Source organism: Mustela erminea, chromosome X (assembly GCF_009829155.1).
Source record: "Mustela erminea isolate mMusErm1 chromosome X, mMusErm1.Pri, whole genome shotgun sequence".
Lineage (NCBI taxonomy): Eukaryota > Metazoa > Chordata > Mammalia > Carnivora > Mustelidae > Mustela > Mustela erminea.
In genome coordinates, this window is record NC_045635.1 from 77,649,541 (window position 1) to 77,663,728 (window position 14,188).

The 14,188-nt window shown below is 37.2% G+C and overlaps 1 protein-coding gene across 1 annotated transcript in view; it reads left to right on the plus strand.

The window, feature by feature from the left end:
- DIAPH2 (diaphanous related formin 2) overlaps positions 1 to 14,188 on the plus strand; it is a 958,873-nt gene that overhangs the window by 199,642 nt on the left and 745,043 nt on the right. The gene's annotated exons all lie outside the window — the stretch shown is intronic.

Here is a 14,188-nt window from a genome sequence, read left to right on the forward strand (position 1 = left end):
TCTGATAACCAAATGATCCAGTTAAAAAATCAGTGGAAGACATGATTAGATACTTTTCTAAAGTAGACATACAAATGGAGGACAGACACATGAAAAGATGCTCAACATCACACATCATCAGGAAAATATAAATCAAAACTATAATGAGATACCACCTCACACCTGTCAGAATGGCTAAATAACAACCCTGGAAACAACATGTCAGTGAGGATGCAAGGTAAGGGGAAACCTCTTGCAGTGTTGGTGGGAATTGCAAACTTGTACAGCCACTGTGGCAAACAGTGTGGAGGTTCCTCAAAAAGTTAAAAATGGAGCTACCCTATGATCCAGCAATTGCACTACTAGGTATTTACCCAAAGTATACAAACACAATAACTTGATGGGACACTTGCATCCCAATGTTTATATTGCATCATCAACAATAGCCAAATTATGGAAAGAGCCAAGTGTCTACCAACTAATAAATGGCAAAAGAAGGTGTGGTGTATGTGTGTGTATGTGTACACACACACACACATATACACATGCATATGTATATATAATGTATTATTCTTCAGCCGTAATGAATGGAATCTTGACATTGGAGTGACATGAATGGAGCTAGAAGTATTATATTAACTGAAATAAGTCAGTGAGAAAGACAAATACCATATTATTTCACTCCTATGTGGAAGTTAAGATAACATACACAGGGAGAACAAGAAGAGGCAAACCAAGAAATATACTCTTTTTTTAAAAAAATTATTTTTTTTCAGTGTTCCAAAATTCATTGTTTATGCACCACACCCAGTGCTCCATGCAGTACATGCCCTCCTTAATACCCACCACCAGGTTTGCCCAGACCCCTATCCCCTCCCTTCCAAAACCGTCAGTTTGTTTCTCAGAGTCCACAGTCTCTCATGGTTCGTCTTCCCCTCCAATTTCCCCCAACTCACTTCTCTTCTCCATCTCCCAATGTCCAGTTGCTGGGTCATAGGGTAGCTCTATTTTCAACTTTTTGTGGAACCTCCATGCTGTTTTCCAGAGTGGTTGCACCAACTTGCATTACCACCAACAGTGGAGGAGGGTTCCCCTTTCTCTGCATCCTCACCAGCATCTGTCATTTCCTGACTTGTTAATTTTAGCCATTCCGACTGGTGTGAGGTGGTAACTCATTGTGGTTTTGATTCATATTTCCCTGATGCCGAGTGATGTGGAGCACTTTTTCATGTGTCTGTTGGCCATCTGGATATCTTCTTTGCAGAAATGTCTGTTCATGTCCTCTGCCCATTTCTTGATTGGATTATTTGTTCTTTTGGTGTTGAGTTTGCTAAGTTCTTTATAGATTCTGGACACTAGTCCTTTATCTGATATGTCATTTGCAAATGTCTTCTCCCAATCTGTCAGTTGTCTTTTGGTTTTGTTAACTGTTTTCTTTGCTGTGCAAAAGCTTTTGATCTTGATGAAATCCCAATAGTTCATTTGTGCCCTTGCTTGCCTTGCCGTTGGCGATGTTCCTAGGAAGACGTTGCTGCGGCTGAGGTCGAAGAGGTTGCTGCCTGTGTTCTCCTCAAGGATTTTGATGGATTTCTTTCTCATATTGAGGTCCTTCATCCATTTTGAGTCTATTTTTGTGTGTGGTGTAAGGAAATTGTCTAGTTTCATTTTTATCCATGCGGCTGTCCAATTTTCCCAACACCATTTGTTGAAGAGGCTGTCTTTTTATGATCGGACATTCTTTCCTGCTTTGTCGAAGATTAGTTGACCATAGAGTTGAGGGTCTATTTCTGGACTCTATATTCTGTTCCATTGATCTGTGTGTCTGTTTTTGTGCCAGTACCATACTGTCTTGATGACGACAGCTTTGTAATTAAGCTTGAAGTCCAGAATTGTGATGCCACCAACTTTGGCTTTCTTTTTCAATATTCCTTTGGCTAATCGAGGTCTTTTCTGGTTTCATATAAATTTTAGGATTGTTTGTTTCATTTCTTTGGAAAAAAATGGATGGGATTTTGATAGGGATTGCATTAAATAAGTAGATTGCTTTAGGTAGCATAGACATTTTCACAATACTTGTTCTTCCAATCCAGGAGCATGGAACATTTTTCCTTTTCTTTGTGTCTTCCTCAGTTCCTTTCCTGAGTACTTTATAGTTTTCTGAGTATAGATTCTTCCCCTCTTTGGTTAGGTTTATTCCTAGGTATCTTATAGTTTTGGGTGTAGTTGTAAATGGGATTGACTCCTTGATTTCTCTTTCTTCTGTCTTGTTGTAGGTGTAAAGAAGTACAACTGATTTTAAAATATTGAAGATAGCAGTTTCTAAATCTTTGGTATATATCTCCTTTTAAAACCTGATGTTTATTAGAATCTGGGCATTTGTGGGGTGCCTGTGTGGCTCAGTGGCTTACGCTTCTTCCTTCAGCTCAGGTCTTGATCTCAGGGTCCTAGAATCGAGCCCACATCGGGCTCTCTGCTCAGTGGGGAGCCTGCTTCCCCCTCTCTCTGCCTGCCTCTCTGCCTACTTGTGATCTCTCTCTCTGTGTCATATAAATAAATAAAAGTTAAAAAAAAAAAAGCATCTGGGCATTTGCTTTCGCATGACTGATTTCTTTCCTTAGCATAGGTTTTTTTGTTTGTTTGTTTGTTTGTTGTTTTTTTCCCCAGGCCTCGTGCCAGGTCTGGATGGCCTTTATTTATTTATTAATTTTATTTTTTCAGTGTTCTGAGATTCATTGTTTATGCACTACATCCAGTGCTCCATGCAATACGTGCCCTCCTTAATACCGACCACCAGGTTCACTCATGCCCCTACCCCTCTCCCCTCCAAAACCCTCTGTTTCTGAGTCCATAGTCTCTTATGCTTCATCTCTCCTTCCAATTCCCCCCTTCATTTTTCCTTTCCTTCTCCTAATGTCCTCCATGTTATTCTTTATGCTCCGCAAGTAAGTGAAGCCATATAATTGACTTCTTCTGCTTGACTTATTTCACTCAGCATAATCTCCTCCATTCCCATCCAAGTTGATAGAAAAATTGGGTATTCATTCTTTCTGATGGAGGTGTAATAATCCATTGTATAAATGGACCATATCTTTTTTATCCATTCATCTGTTGAAGGGCATTCTTGGCTCTTTCCACAGTGTGTCAGTTGTGGCCATTTGCTGCTGTGAACATTGGGGCACATATGGCCCTTCTGCTTACTACATCTGTATTTTTTAGGTTAATACCCAGTAGTGCAATTGCCAGGCCATTTGGTAGCTCTATTTTTTTAATTTTCAAAGGAATCTCCACTCTGTTTTCCAATGTGAGTGCCCCAACTTGCATTCCCACCAATAGTGTAGAGAGTTCCCCTTTCTCCACATCCTCTCCAACACTTGTTTCCTGTCCTGATAATTTTGGCCATTCTAATTTGTGTAAGTTTGTACCTCAGTGAGGTTTTGATTTGAATCTCCCTGATGACTAATGATAATGAACATTTTTTTATGTGTCTGTTAGCTATTTGTATGTTTTCTTTGTAGAAGTATCTGTTCATGTCTTCTGCCCATTTTTTGGCATGATTATTTGTTTTGTGTGTGTTGAGTTTGAGGAGTTCTTTATAGATCTTGGATGTCAGCCCTTTGTCTGTAGCGTCATTTGTGAATATCTACTCCCATTCCGTGGGTTGCCTCTTTTTTTTTCTTGTTGTTGTTGTTGTTATTGTTGTTGACTGTTTCCTTTGCTGTGCAGAAGCTTTTGATCTTGATGACGTCCCAAAAGTTCATTTTTGCTTGTGTTTCCTTTGCCTTTGGGGACATATCTTGAAAGAAGTTGCTGTGGCCAAATGTTGAAGAGGTTACTCTCTATGTTTTCCTCTAGCTTTTTGATAGATTCCAGCCTCACGTTGAGGTCTTTCATACATTTTAAGTTTATTTTTTTGAATTGCATCCAATTTTCCCAGCACCATTTATTGACGAGACTGTCTTTTTTCCACTGTATATATTCCCTGCTTTGTGGAAGATTATTTGACCATAGAGCTGAGGGTCTGTATCTGTACTCTTTACCCTGTTAACATTGGTTTATGTGTTTGTTTTGTGCCAGTACTGTCCTGTCTTGTTGATCACAGCTTTGTAGTAAAGCTTGAAATCAGGCAACATGATGCCCCCAGCTTTGTTTTTCTTTTTCAAAATTTCCTTAGCAATTCTTTTCTGGGTCTTTTCTGGTTCCATACAAATTTTAGGATTGTTTGTTCCAGCACTTTTAAAAAATGCTGGTGGAATTTTGATCAGGATGGCTTTGAAAGTATTGATTGCTCTGGGCAGTATAGACATTTTAACAATGTTTATTCTTCTGATCCATGAGCATGGAATGCTTTTCCATCTTTTTGTGTCTTCTTCTGTTTCTTTCATGAGCATTCTATAGTTCCTCGAGTACAGATCCTTTACCTCTATGGTTAGTTTTATTCCCAGGTATCTTATGGTTCTTGGTGCTATAGTAAATGGAATCTATTATCTAATTTCCCTTTCTATTCCTTACTACAGTTTTATTTATTTATTTTTTTCAGCCCAGCCCCTAGTAGAGTAAATATAGAAACATGCACACTAATATTAATAGCTTTAGAAACACTCTCAAAGTACAGTCATTTCTGAATATTAAATGGAGTCACAAATTTCAAATTCATATGTTACATAATCATTCAAATTATATAAAGACTATTGAAGTCATTTCCTTATTTTCTGCTAAATGCAGTTATTTAAAAATACCGTATATAAAGTATCACTAACTGGCTATATCCCAAATTACTCCCTCACTGTTCACTCCCTGGATTTATTTATTTATTTACTTTTTACTGTTTATGTTCTTCTGTACCTGCTTATGCTCTGTAATAAGTATATTAATGTATGTCTGCTTTTCTCATTTAGATTTTTGACTCCTTTGGGGAAGAGACCCTCTTGCCCTTTTATTTGTTTCATGGTGGCTGATACAGTGTAATTTACATACAGTAATGTGTGATTTGATGTGGATATTGGCCTGTCATCAGTAACATCCTATGGTTCTTCATAGGTTGTTCTCCATAGGTTCTCCATCTCCGATCATGACCGGAGCTGAAGGCAGAGGCTTTAACCCACTGAGCCACCTAGGTGCCCCTCCAATATTATATCTCATAATAAAGGCAAACTTGTTCTAAAAATAAAGTATATTCCTTTTAAAAACAAAAATTTAAAAGCAAATAGTGACTCAAGTTTCTGAAGTGAAAATGAATTTTCATCAATCTGGCACTGTTTTGTCACCATGAATTTTTACGTGTTATCAGAGAAAAGGAATGAGCTATTTCCTTCACAGGAGTGAAACCTATTGGATTGATCTAAACCATATTCATAAGCTACACATACCTTTTTAGGGTTGCCTGGTGAATTAATGAAATTGAATGTTTACAACTCTAACACCCTAAAAATTTGTGAGTTTGACTATAAAGTAAAGACTGGTATGTGATCACAAATTGCATTAAATGTTGCATGTACCAACCATGGTCTGTGCGTTTTAGAATGAGAACTATCTTATTACGGATTTTTGAGCCTATTTGTTTGATAAAGTTTATGAAAGGGAACAGTGCCTGCTGGGAAATGACAAATGAGTTTGAACAATTTTATTCACTTCCAACTCATTACAGGATAAATAGCTATTTGGCAGTATATTTTATGAAAATACGAAGGAATGCATTTCAATAAATCATTGTCACTGTGTTTTCTTAATACGGGACAAAATAACAAATTCTGGTTTGAATCATAGTGTCAGAGAATTGTGATTGTATAGAATTCTTTTCACAGTTGTTGCTAAAATGCCCTACAGCTTGTTTTTTCTATTTTCCCTATAATTTTAATTATCTGCCTGTCTGGTGGCATAGTGTCTATATTCAAAGCTTTCTTTGATGATAGCTTCCTCCGCCAGTGTTTTCAAGAGTCTATTAGAGTTTATTTATGTGTATTTATTTGCTTATCTTTGGAACATTCGTTTTTACTTTCTTTTTTCTAACTTTAGATTTAAACATTTTTCAAACATATTAATAAATATGCATTTTAATATAATCATCATAGTAAAAATTGGTGACTCATGGCAGTACTAAAAATTAGGAATAGGAAGCATTTTCTGAATTATGGGTGTTAGTATCTCTTTAAACAGCCTTTATTTAACTTAATAAAAGCTTGCAAAACAGCCAACATTACATGGAAAAATAATATAAATGTATATATATATCAGTACTTTTTGAACATTTTGCACTGGAGTGCCTGTGAAAAATGAAATAACAAGGATTTTTTTTATGATCCAGTAATGTGAACAGGACTGAAAATTGTGAGCACATATCATAATCCAGCATATGGGTAGTATTATTAAACTAGGCTTGTTTAATATTGATATTTTAAATTTGTTCGCTTTAACTTTCATATGCCTAAATCATTTAAGAAGACTTTAGTACATTTTACATAGAATAGAAAATAGTAAATTCAGTTATGTCCATTTTTATATTTTATTTTAAAATCTTGGTCAGTGGAATTGATAGCAACCATATCCATGCTTATTTAGCTAAGTTGGTATCATAAATGTTAAGTGATAGTGAATTTTTAATTATATAACATTAGCTTCAAAACACAAATTTAACTTAAGGTAGATCCAATATTATACCTTTTAAAAAATATTTTATTTATTTATTTGACCGTTAGAGATCACAAGTAGGCAGAGAGCCAGGCAGGCAGAGAGGAGGAAGCAGGCTCCCCACTGAGCAGAGAGCCTGATGTGGGGCTCGATGCCAGGACCCTGGGATCATGACTGGAGCCAAAGGCAGAGGCTTTAACCCACTGAGCCACCCAGGTGCCCCTCCAATATTATATCTTATAATAAAGGCAAACTTGTTCTAAAAATAAAGTGTATTCCTTTTAAAAACAAAAACATAAAAGCAAATAGTGACTCAAGTTCTAAAGTATTTTATTTAGAGAAAATACAGGCTTGAAGGTGAAGTAAATGAGGAGTCTTATGTTTGCATTTATTTTATTATTATTTGACACATGACACTCCACCAATGCAATGCATTTTCTCCTTTAAATGCTGTTTTAATTTATAAAATGAATGGTTAAGTAAAATAATTAGAAATTGTTACTGGACAAGTAGTTATAAAACGACCCTGGGGTCATGACCTGAGCCACAGGCAGACACTTAATGTCTAAGCCATCCAGGTGCTCCTTTCTATTTGAAAACATTTTCTGAAGATTTTATTTATTTGAGAGAGAGAGAGAGAGAGCATGAGTGAGGGACGGTTTGGTGGAGGGGCAGAAGGAGAGAATGAAGCAGATTCTGCGCTGATCAAGGAGCCCGATATCGGGCTTGATCCTGAGACCCTGAGATCATGACCTAAGTTCAAGGCAGACGATTAACTGACTGAGCCACCTAGGCACCCCTAATTTAAAACATCTTATATATCTTTTGTATTTTCTGTATGTTCAAAACAGTCTTGAAGAAAATACATATAAATATCTGTCATTTTTACATATTTTAATTTTGATTAAATGAATTAAATGGCTTGGGCATATACTAGAGTTTTATATACTTCTCTTATTTTGTGGGACTATTACTAAAGCAATTATAACATCAGAAAGATGCAGGTATCTCACTACCATTAAGATGAGGGTAAAAGTACAAACTAAGTAAACAGGGAGAGAAGGTGATAATTTTCAAAAAGCCAAGGACAATACCAGGTAATTACATGAATTTATAATAGTTCCTTTTTCCTTGTAGTGAAGGGGAAAAAGTGTTGAGAGACATAGCTGTTACTTGATAGTGCATCTACTTTTTAGGGAAAACATTCTTTGTAATTCTGAATGCAGGTTTTCATTTTGTGGTTCTTTAAATAAGGAGTATTGAACAACACAGGAGAGTACATCTTTGATGGTATTCTATAAAGTAGACAGGATTTCTATGAATGTGTATATCCTACATAGTGCCTTTAGTTTAAAAAATCAAGATGTTTCTCCAATGACCCAGAGTAATACGACTGGTATGCAGTTTCCCAGTAATCTAACCTGCTACCAAAGTGTACTTGAGAAATGTCCCTGAGGTTCTCCCCCAGTATATCTATCATCTCAGCCTGACTTTTGAGAGGGGCTAGTTAGATGAGAATTCACATTTATGATGCCAGCTATCAACCTGGAGTGCAGGTATTTTGTGTGGTTAGTTCAAAGAAGATATGTGTGGTTTAGATAACAGTGTTTGCTCCATGACCCCAGCTCTTCAACTGCTGTTAGATGGACAGCTAATTTGGGGAGATTTTCCACCTTGTCAGCAGTTACAGGTTTGTAGCCTCTCACATCAGGCAGTTCAAACATGAAAATCACCTGTTGAAATGGGATCCATAAAGGCAGAATATAGAAGGCAGTATAATGTTATAGTGTACTTTGAAAAACTAAATCAGCTTCAGGTGAGATAGGTTAGTGGTCTTTCATATGAGCATGAAACTCAAGAGATTATATAACCAGAATCAACCAGATTTCTATTTAAGTCTTTTCTGAGCATGTAGTATTACTGAAAATATGAAGATTGAGTCCAATTCTATTTTGGGGCATACTACATATATACTGAGGACTGCTCTAGGTTTTTTATGGGGCAAGGTGCCATACCAGCCGTAATGTGAGCTTTGAAGGGAGGTTCTTGGAGATCATTTCTTAAATTGATCTAGTCGACATCTTTCATCAAAAGGTATTAAAGACTACATATTAAACTGGAGTGTTAAATGGAGTTTTTAGAAAAATGAGTTATGATGAATTTCCATATGTGAATTAGTAATTGTAAAAGTGTAAGAATACCCTGAAATGAATCTAGTGCTAAAATTTATTAAGCATTAATGCATTTTTGTTTGATATAGAAAATGCCCAAGAATTTTTTAGTGTTGTTGAGATCAGCATTATAAATATCAGTTAATATGACAAAATCCTTTTTTTTAATGAGAGAGAGGACATGTGGGTGGGGGAGGGGAAGAGGGCAAGGGAAAAGAAATTTTTTTTTAAAGATTTTATATATTTATTAGAGAATGAGAAAGCACAAGTGGGGGAACAGCAGGTAAAGGGAGAGGCAGTCTCCCTGCTGAGCAAGGACCCCAATGAGGGACTTGATCCCAGGGTCTGCGGTCAGGACGTGAGTCAAAGGCAGATGATTAACAAACTGAACCACCTAGGCATCTTGGGGAAAGAGAGAGTCTTAAGCAGGCTCCATGCCTAATGTGAAGCCAGATGTGGGGCTCGATCTCAAAACCCTGAGATTATACCTGAGCTCAAATCAAGAGTCAAGCACTTAACCAACTGAGCCACTCAGGTGCCCCAAAATGAGAAAATTAATCTTTTAATTGTAAGTGGTATGGGATGTTGATCTGGCAGTATTCTTTGGTCTTAGGGCATATTTTGTACCTAAAAAGTAGAAAACCAAAATGTCACTATAAGTTTATTTGTTCCTTATTACTTTCTCCTATGAAGAGAGTGCAAGATATGCAGTGCTGGAGTTGTTATAATGTGTGCTTTTCATTAATTTTAATTTCTGTTCTTTTTGAATTGTTTATAAGTAACAATAACGGTTTTACATGTCGAAATCATTTTTCTAAATTTTCTGATAATGAAAATTTGATGCAAACATTTACTTTAATGCATTTATCAACTGTTTCAAATGATCTTGGAAAATTAGAATAATAAAAGTTAAGAACAGAGAGCTATAGAGGAGTTAATTTGCAAGAACAAGTTATATATGTACATTGATTGTTCTAATGTGGCTAGGGATTTATGTAACATTGATATGAGGGGTCTTAGATAAATATGAATTATCCGATAGTACTGTAGAGATATTAACAACATGCTGGACATACACTGTGGAGTTATATATAAGGATGATACTGGACTTTTTTGTTTGTGAGCCCACAACAGATTTGAGATTCCGTGATCAACTATTTTATAATCATTTATGTATTCTTTTTATTAGAGAGCTCACCTTCCATTCAAGATTTTTGGCTCTTATTCTTATATGTACGATTTGGAGTTATCTTTTGCATTTCTTATTCATCACATTTGTCCATTTTATTTTTTTTTTAAGGTTTATTTATTTACTTCATAGAGCAAAAGCAAAGTAAGAGAGCACATTAGCAGGAGGGGCAGAGGGGATGGCGAGAGACTCTCAAGCAGACTCTACATTGAGTGTAGAGCTTGACGCTCCATCCGACAGCCATGAGATCAGTATTTGAGCTGAAACTAAGAGTCGGACACTTAACCAATTGCACCACCAAAGCACCGCATCCATTTTTTTTTTTTAATTTTTTATTTTTTAGGGGCACCTGGGTGGCTCAGTGGGTTAAAGCCTCTGCCTTCAGCTCAGGTCATGATCCCAGGGTCCTGGAATCGAGCCCTGTGTCGGGGTATCTGCTCGGGGGGGAGCCTGCTTCCTCCTCTCTCTCTGCTTGCCTCTCTGCCTACCGGTGATCTCTGTCAAATAAATAAATAAGATCTTTAAAAAAAATTTTTTTATTTTTTATAAACATATATTTTTATCCGCAGGGGTACAGGTCTGTGAATGGCCAGGTTTACACACTTCACAGCACTCACCATAGCACATACCCTCCCCAGTGTCCATAACCCCACCGTCCTCTCCCTCCCCTTCTCCCCCCAGTAACCCTCAGTTTGTTTTGTGAGATTAAGAGTCACTTATGGTTTGTCTCCCTCCCAATCACATCTTGTTTCATTTAATCTTCCCCTACCCCCAGAACACCCCATGTTGCATCTACACTTCCAAATATCAGGGAGATCATATGATAGTAGTCTTTCTCTGATTGACTTATTTCGCTAAGCAAGATAACCTCTTGTTCCATCCACATCGTCACAAATGGCAAGATTTCATTTCTTTTGATGGCTGCATCGTATTCCATTGTGTATATATACCACCTCTTCTTTATCCATTCATTTTTTGATGGACATCTAGGTTCCTTCCATTGTTTGGTTATTGTGGACATTGCTGCTATAATCATTTGGGTGCATGTGCCCCTTCGGATCACTACGTTTGTATCTTTAGGGTAAATACCCAGTAGTGCAATTGCTGGGTCATAGGGTAGTTCTATTTTCAACATTTTGAGGAACCTCCATGCTGTTCTCCAGAGTGGTTGCACCAGCTTGCATTCCCACCAGCGGTGTAGGAGGGTTCCCCTTTTCCGCATCCTCGCCAGCATCTGTCATTTCCTGACTTGTTGATTTTAGCCATTCTGACTGGTGTGAGGTGATACCTCATTGTGGTTTTGATTTGTATTTCCCTGATGCTGAGTGATATGGAGTACTTTTTCATGTGTCTGTTGGCCATGTGGATGTTTTCTTTGCAGAAATGTCTGTTCATGTCTTCCGCCCATTTCTTGATTGGATTATTTGTTCTTTGGGTGTTGAGTTTGCTAAGTTCTTTATAGATTTTGGACACTAGCCCTTTATCTGATAGGTCGTTTGCAAATATCTTCTCCCATGCTGTCAGTTGTCTTTTGGTTTTGTTAACTCTTTCGTTTGCTGTGCAAAAGCTTTTGATCTTGATGAAATCCCAATAGTTCTTTTTTTTTTTTTAAAGATTTTATTTATTTATTTGACAGAGATCACAAGTAGGCAGAGAGGCAGGCAGAGAGAGAGGAAGGGAAGCAGGCTCCCTGCTGAGCAGAGAGCCCAATGCAGGGCTCGATCCCAGGATCGTGGGATTATGACTGGAGCCAAAGGCAGAGGCTTAACCCACTGAGCCACCCAGGTGCCCCAAATAGTTCATTTTTGCCCTTGCTTCCCTTGCCTTTGGCGATGTTCCTAGGATGTTCCTAGGAAGATGTTGCTGCGGTTGAGGTCAACAAGGTTGCTGCCTCTGTTCTTTTGATTTTGATTTTGATGGATTCCTTTCTCACATTGAGGTCCTCCATCCATTTTGAGTCTATTTTCATGTCTGGTATAAGGAAATGGTCCAATTTCAATTTTCTGCATGTGGCTATCCTATTTTCCCAACACCATTTATTGAACAGGCTGTCTTTTTTCCACTAGACATTCTTTCCTGCTTTGTCAAAAATTAGTTGACCATAGAGTTGAGGGTCTATTTCTGGACTCTGTATTCTGTTCCATTGATCTATGTGTCTGTTTTTGTGCCAGTCCCATACTGTCTTGATGATGACAGCTTTGTAATAGAGCTTGAAGTCCGGAATTGTGATGCCACCAACTTTGGCTTTCTTTTTCAATATTCCTTTGGCCATTCGAGGTCTTTTCTGGTTCCATATAAATTTTAGGATTATTTGTTCCATTTCCTTGAAAAAAATGGTTGGTATTTTGATAGGAATTGCGTTAAATGAGTAGATTGCTTTAGGTAGCATAGACATTTTCACAATATTTGTTTTTCCAATCCAGGAGTATGGAACATTTTTCCATTTCTTTGTGTCTTCCTCAATTTCTTTCATGAGTACTTTATAGTGTTCTGAGTATAGTTTCTTAGCCGCTTTGGTTAGGATTATTCCTAGGTATCGTAGAGTTTTGGGTGCAATTGTCAATGGGATTGACTCCTTAATTTCTCTTTCTTCTGTCTTGTTGTTGGTGTATAGAAATGCAACTGATTTCTGTGCATTGATTTTATATCCTGGTACTTTCCTGAATTCCTGTACAAATTCTAGCAGATTTGGAGTGGAGTCTTTTGAGTTTAACACATACAGTATCATATCATCTGCAAAGAGTGATAGTTTGACTTCTTCTTTGCCAGTTTGGATGTCTTCAATTTCTTTTTTTTTTTTTTGTCTGATTTCTGTGGCTAGGACTTCTGGTACTATGTTGAATAGCAGTGGTGATAATGGACATTCCTGCCATGTTTCTTACCTTAGTGGAAAAGCTTTCAGTTATTCTCCATTGAGAATGATATTTGCGGTGGGTTTTTCATAGATGGCTTTGATAATATGGAGGTATATGTCATCTGTCCGTACACTTTGAAGAGTTTTGATCAGGAAAGGATGCTGTACTGTGTCAAATGCTTTTTCAGCATCTATTGAGAGTATCATATGGTTCTTGTTCTTTCTTTTATTATTGTGTTGTATTACATTGATTGATTTGGGGATGTTGAACCAACCTTGCAGCCCTGGAATAAATCTCACTTGGTTGTAGTGAATAATGCTTTTTTTAAAATTTTTTAAAGATTTTTATTTATTTGATGGAGATCACAAGAAAAGAGAGAGAGAGAGAGAGAGAGAGAGGAGGAAGCAGGCTCCCTGGCTAGCAGAGAGCCTGATGCGGTACTTGATCCCAGGACCCTGAGATCATGACCTGAGCTGAAGGCAGAGGCTTAACCCACTGAGCCACTCAGGCAGCCCGTGAATGATCCTTTTAATGTATTGTTGAATCCTATTGGCTAGTATTTTGGTGAGAATTTTCGCATCTGTGTTCATCAAGGATATTGGTCTATAGCTCTCTTTTTTGATGGGATCCTTGTCTGGTTTTGGGATTAAGGTGATGCCTCATAAAATGAGTTTGGAAGTTTTCCTTCCATTTCTATTTTTTGGAACAGTTTCAGGAGAATAGGAATTAGTTCTTCTTTAAATGTTTGGTAGAATTCCCCCGGGAAGCCATCTGGCCCTGGGCTTTTGTTTGTTTGGAGATTTTTGATGACTGTTTCCATTTCCTTACTGGTTATGAGTGTGTTCAGGTTTTCTATTTCTTCCTGGTTCAGTTGTGATAGTTTATATGTCTCTAGGAATGCATCCATTTCTTCCGGATTGTCAAATTTGTTGGCGTAGAGTTGCTTAAAGTATGTTCTTAATATTGTTTGTATTTCTTTTGTGTTAGTTGTGATCTGTCCTCTTTCATTCATGATTTTATTTATTTTGGTCCTTTCTCTTTTGTTTTTGATAAGTCTGGCCGGGGTTTATCAATCTTATTAATTCTTTAAAGAATCAGCTCCTAGTTTCATTGATTTACTCTATTTTTTTTTTTTTTTGGTTTCTATTTCATTGATTTCTGCTCTGATCTTCATTATTTCTCTTCTCCTGCTGGGTTTAGGCTTGCTTTCTTGTTCTTCCTCCAGCTCCTTTAGGTGTAGGGTTAGGTTGTATACTTGAGACCTTTTTTGTTTCTTGAGAAAGGCTTGTACCACTATATATTTTCCTGTCAGGACTACCTTTGCTGTGTCCCACAGATTTTGAACCGTTGTGTTTTCATTATCATTTGTT